The following is a 6,122-nucleotide window of genomic DNA, read 5'->3' as shown; positions in this document are numbered from 1 at the left end:
TCTGAATGATGTCTGAGTGTTGGAGTGTGCCCCTGGCTATCCATATATTTTAAAAACACAAACAATTGTGCCATCTGGTTTGCTCAATATAAGAAATTTTAAATTATTTATACTTTTACTTTTGATACTTTAGTACATTTTTGCAATTACATTTACTTTTGATACTTAATTTAAGTATATATAAACCAAATACTTTTAGACTTTTACTCAAGTAGTAAGTTACTGGGTGACTTTCACTCTTACATTTCCTATTTAAGGTATTTTTACTTTTACTCAAGTATGACAATTGGGTACTTTTTCCACCACTGGTTTGTGGTGCACTCACTCATAACACTTTTTCTAGTGATAAATTAGAGTGGCATCTTCAAGCTTGATAAGGTAAGCAATTCACATAAATATGGCACGCACATTCATTCTTTGTAACAATTAGATATTTCATTACTTTAAACTAGTAGCTAGCTCATCTTGATCATGTGTTGTTCCTTCTCTCTTTCTAGAAGGCAAAAAGAACGATTGAGGCCTTCAATCAAACTGAGAACAGTGAAATATGTGTGCTCTAGGTCAAGACTTCTTACATGCATGGTAAGTTAACAATAATACATTTTGGAAAAATAATATGAATCGTCATATCAGGCATAATAACTAAATGATATGTTGTTTTTCTTCCACCCAAGCCTTATACACCTGAGTCAGGAAGAAGAGACAACTAGTAGACAACGGTCTCTTAAAGTTGCACGATGCAGAAATCGCTCTGCCATTTCCTGGTTACTAAAATTCTAATAGTTTGTCTAATTTCAGTTTGTGACAAAACAAAAAAACAAATGTGAAATACATTTTCCATAACCAAAAATATTGTATTTTCAGCTGTTTGAACTGGTGTACAAGCCTGAAAGTAAGAAGCAAAAAATAAACTTAAGAACGGGAAGCGTAGAAGTAGCGCACATAGAACAGATCTACCGCGTCCTAGACTTGCTTTCAAAGAAAATGACAGATGAATAACTCACATTTCCATGCGAATTTGGTCAGATTGCCCCAAAAGTTACATATTGCAGCTTTAAGGATGAAGTCCCCAGTCTAGATTGAATATCATAATCAGTTTGAATCAGTTGTGTTGAGGCTTGGCTGTAGAAATATCTTGTATACTGTGGCTCTCTATGAACAGTTGCCCACACATTTAAAGGTCGATTTACTAGGTCCCAGTTTATGCTAGCTACATTGTTTGTTTAAATAGCATTCACACAAGTGAAACTTTGTTTCCTTGCTGAAAAATATATAGAATGCCAGTTTCAGTGAGAAGTATAGCAAAACCAATGCAACTACAGTTGAAGTTGGAAGTTTACATACACCTTAGCCAAATACATTTAAACTCAGTTTTTCACAATTCCTGACATTTCATCTAAGTAAAAATCCCTGTCTTAGGTCAGTTAGGATCACCATTTTATTTTAACAATGTGAAATGTCAGAATAATAGTAAAGAGAATGATACATTTCAGCTTTTATTTCTTCCATCACATTCCCAGTTGGTCGGAGGTTTACATACACTCAATTAGTATTTGGTAGCATTGCCTTTAAAATGTTTAACTTGGGTCAAACGTTTCAGGTAACCTTCCACAAGCTTCCCACAATAAGTTGAGTGAATTTTGTCCTATTCCTCCTGACAGAGCTGGTTTAACTGAGTCAGGTTTGTAGGCCTCCTTGCTCACACACACTTTTTCAGTTCTGCCCACAAATGTTCTACAGGATTGAGGTCAGGGCTTTGTGATGGCCTCTCCAATACCTTGACTTTGTTGTCCTTAAGCCATTTTGCCACAACTTTAGAAGTATGCTTGGGGTCATTGTCCATTTGGAAGACCTATTTGTGACCAAGCTTTAACTACCTGACTGATGTCTTCAGATGTTGCTTCAATATATCGACATAATTTTCCTGCCTCATGAAGCCATCTATTTTGTGTAGTGCACCAATCCCTCCTGCAGCAAAGTACCCCCACAACATGATGCTGCCACCCCCGTGCTTCATGGTTGGAATGGTGTTCTTCCGCTTGCAAGCGTCCCCCCTTTTTCCTCCAACATAACGATGGTCATTATGGCCAAACAGTTCTATTTTTGTTTCATCAGACCAGAGGACAATTCTCCAAGAAGTACAATCTTTTTCCCCATGTGCAGTTGCAAACCGTAGTCTGGCTTTTTTATGGCGGTTTTGGAGCAGTGGCTTCTTCCTTGCTGAGCTGCCTTTCAGGTTATGTCGATATAGAACTAGTTGTACTGTGGATATAGATACTTTTGTACCTGTTTCCTCCAGCATCTTCACAAGGTCCTTTGCTGTTGTTCTGGGACTGATTTGCACTTTTCGCACCAAAGTACGTTCATCTCTAGGAGACAGAATGCGTCTCCTTTCTGAGTGGTATGACGACTGCGTGGACCCATGGTGTTTATACTTGCGTACTATTGTTTGCACAGATGAACGTGGTACCTTCAGGCATTTGGAAATTGCTCCCAAGGATGAACCAGACTTGTGGAGGTCTACAATTTATTTTCTGAGGTCTTGGCTGATTTCTTTAGATTTTCCCATGATGTCAAGCAAAGAGGCACTGAGTTTGAAGGTAGGCCTTGAAATATATCCACAGGTACTCCTCCAATTGACTCAAATGATGTCAATTAGCCTATCAGAAGCTTCTAAATGTAACAGGGTTGGTTATCTTTCCACTTGCCTCTAAAGAAAGGTGTATTTAATGTTCAAGCATTCTGATTGGTTGGTTCAATTCCGATGACAATAAGGCGTGTTGTGGATTGGCCCCGCTTGCAGATAGGTGGAGATCGCGAACATCAGGTCTCCCCAGTATGAAAATGTGATGCAAGGAGTAGGTCACGTTCTGAATACTGTTTTCTATTTTCTATTTTACAATGTGTACAAGTTTGCTGTACATTACATTGATGATTTATACATGTGTGGGTATATGGTACCTGTTAGGGATTGAGGGGCTTTCTGGGATGTGCTTTGGCATATGATTGCTGTATATAAGTGTGCTAGCTAGCATGCTGGTCACATAAGCCCACTGCTAACACAGTTGTTTTCATGCTACAGATTTTTACCATCGACAGCCATCAACATCATCAAGCCCTACACAACTAACGTGCTGTTTCCTATTTAACAACAGCAGATAATAAATAATGCTCAACTGGGACCACTGGCTGGGGTGATTTATTTGGACAAAACACAACGCAAGGAGAGTACGATCAACATCTGTTACACTGGTGCCGAGACTCGTCTTCTTCTCTTCGCCGGACGTCACATGGAGGGTTCCGAGACCCGGCTTCAAGAAGTACTGAGGTTGCTTTTGGACACCAGAGGCCTAGGTTTCGTATTCTGCACAAGTGGAATTCTCTGGGAGCTCCTGGTAGCATGAGTGAGTGGGGGAAATATAATATACTGTTTATTACTTGTATGTGGTGATAGTATGATTATTTAGTGATGTAATTGTGCTGTTATGCTAGTAACTTTCCGAAGCCAATTAACATCAGTGCGCCGCCTTTTTTGCCACATGGTGGCGACAGCTATTATTTGAGGGCGTTTCATGTTACTTTTTTGTCGATTCTTGGTCTTGTTAAACAACTACTACTTGGTCTTGTTAAACAACTACTACTAACTACTTGATAGTGAAACTACTACTGAACTTTTATTTTGAGTACATTATGTTCAAGCTGATTTTATAGAAGTGTTCATATTGATTGTGATATATATTTTTTCTCTCTGTTTAAGGGGAACTCATTGGGGTCGAGTATCTCTTCTCCCAGACAGTTGTGGACCAGAAGCTGGAGTCCAACCTCGGTAAGGACCCGGATGTTAGACGGGACACCTGATTCTCTGATCCACCTCTACCCAGACGACATCATTCTGTATACTTCTGGCCCTTCTTTGGACACTGTGTTAACAAACCTCCAGATGAGCTTCAATGCCATACAACTCTCCTTCCGTGGCCTCCAACTGCTCTAAAATGCTAGTAAAACTAAATGCATGCTCTTCAACCGATCGCTGCCCGTACCTGCCCGCCCATCCAGCATCACTACTCTGGACGGTTCTGACTTAGAATATGTGGACAACTACAAATACCTAGGTATCTGGTTAGACTGCAAACTCCTCTTCCAGACTCACATTAAGCATCTCTAAACCAAATTTAAATCTAGAATCGGCTTCTTTTTTCGCAACAAAGCATCCTTCACTCATGCTGCCAAACATACCCTCGTAAAACTGACTATCCTACCGATCCTCGACTTCGGGGATGTCATCTACAAAATAGCCTCTGCATCCAATTTGTTGAGTAGTCTATCACAGTGCCATCTGTTTTGTCAGCAAAGCCCCATATACTACCCACCACTGCGACCTGTACACTCTCGTTGGCTGGCCCTCGCTTCATACTCGTCGCCAAGCCCACTGGCTCCAGGTCAACTATAAGTCTTTGCTAGGTAAAGCCCCGCCTTATCTCAGCTCACTGGTCACGATAGCAGCACCCACCCGTAGCACGCGCTCCAGCAGGCATATCTCACTGGTCACCCCCAAAGCCAATTTGGCTGCCTTTCCTTCCAGTTCTCTGCTGCCAATGACTGGAACGAACTGCAAAAATCACTGAAGCTGGAGACTCATTTCTCCCTCACTAGCTTTAAGCACCAGCTGTCAGAGCAGCTCACAGATCACTGCACCTGTACATAGCCCATCTGTAAATAGCCCATCCAACTACCTCATCCCCATCCCCACATAGATTTATTTTATATATATATATATATATCTATATATATCTATATATATATATATATATATATACATATACATATATATATAAATATATATATATATATATATGTATATATATCTTTTTAAAATTATTTTTAAATGGAGACTTTTGGGAGAGGTAGGGGAGTTCTCATGTTTAACCTCTTGTAACGGCAGTCTTCCCTCTCTTCACGAGAAGAGAGGGTGTAACAGGGATCGGACCAAGACGCAGCATAGTTGGTGCTCAACATATTTAATAATGATAAACAGTGAACACTTAACAATTACAAAATAACAAAATGTGGCAAACCGATACAGTCATAGCTGGTGCAGAGAAAACACAGATACAGGAAACAACCACCCACAAACCCCAACACAAAACAAGCCACCTATATATGATTCCCAATCAGAGACAACACTAAACACCTGCCTCTGATTGAGAACCATATTAGGCCAAACATAGAAACAGACAAACTAGACACACAACATAGAATGCCCACACAGCTCACTTCCTGACCAACACTAAATATATAACATATATAACTAAATGTATAACAAAACAAGCAAAACACACAAGAACTATGGTCAGAACGTGACACCTCTTGACGCTCCCAAGGAAAACGGACTATTTCTCAGGTCCAGATCGTAGAATATGCATATAATTTACAGATTAGGATAGAAAACACTCCAAAGTTTCCAAAACTGTCAAAATATTGTCTGTGAATATAACAAAACTGATTCTGCAGGCGAAAACCTGAAAGTAATTATGCAAAATACACAGAGAGTGCTCCACAACGATGAACTCTTCTATACTAGTGTGTTACTGGGGGATGTTATAGAGGTGATCGCTATGATTGACAATGGTTCTATGGCATGCACATTGAGCTCAACGGTGGTGCCACGCCTTGAGAAAGCAGGTGTGCTCAAGAGTGGCTCGCTCAGTCCGAACGAAGTGGTGTTGGTTGGCTGGTTGGCTGCGTAGGCTTAAACACTGGTATACACTGATTTATAAGACCATATTGGGTAAAATGCCATTTTATCTCTGTTCTTTTTTAGTCAGGTCAGTAAATAAATATAAATTACGGTCCCATTCTGATTTGCTTCTAACAGTACCAAAAACTAGAACAAGTCATGTTAGAAATAGTTTTAGTTACTTAGCACCGTGGTCCTGGAATTCTCTCCTGAACATTTTAAAATGTGATGATCTAGTTTCGTTGGTGGAGTTTAAAAACTTGATCGATGTATACAACATAGATGAGTGTAATTGTTTTTAGGCCAGCTGTTTTTAGTCAAGATGTTTGTGTTTTTAATGCAATATGTAATTGTTGTACTGTATGTGTATTTATAGTTTTGTTTA

Source organism: Salvelinus fontinalis, chromosome 1 (genome assembly GCF_029448725.1).
Source record: "Salvelinus fontinalis isolate EN_2023a chromosome 1, ASM2944872v1, whole genome shotgun sequence".
Classification (NCBI taxonomy): Eukaryota; Metazoa; Chordata; class Actinopteri; order Salmoniformes; family Salmonidae; genus Salvelinus; species Salvelinus fontinalis.
Note: the sequence above shows the minus strand (reverse complement) of the source record.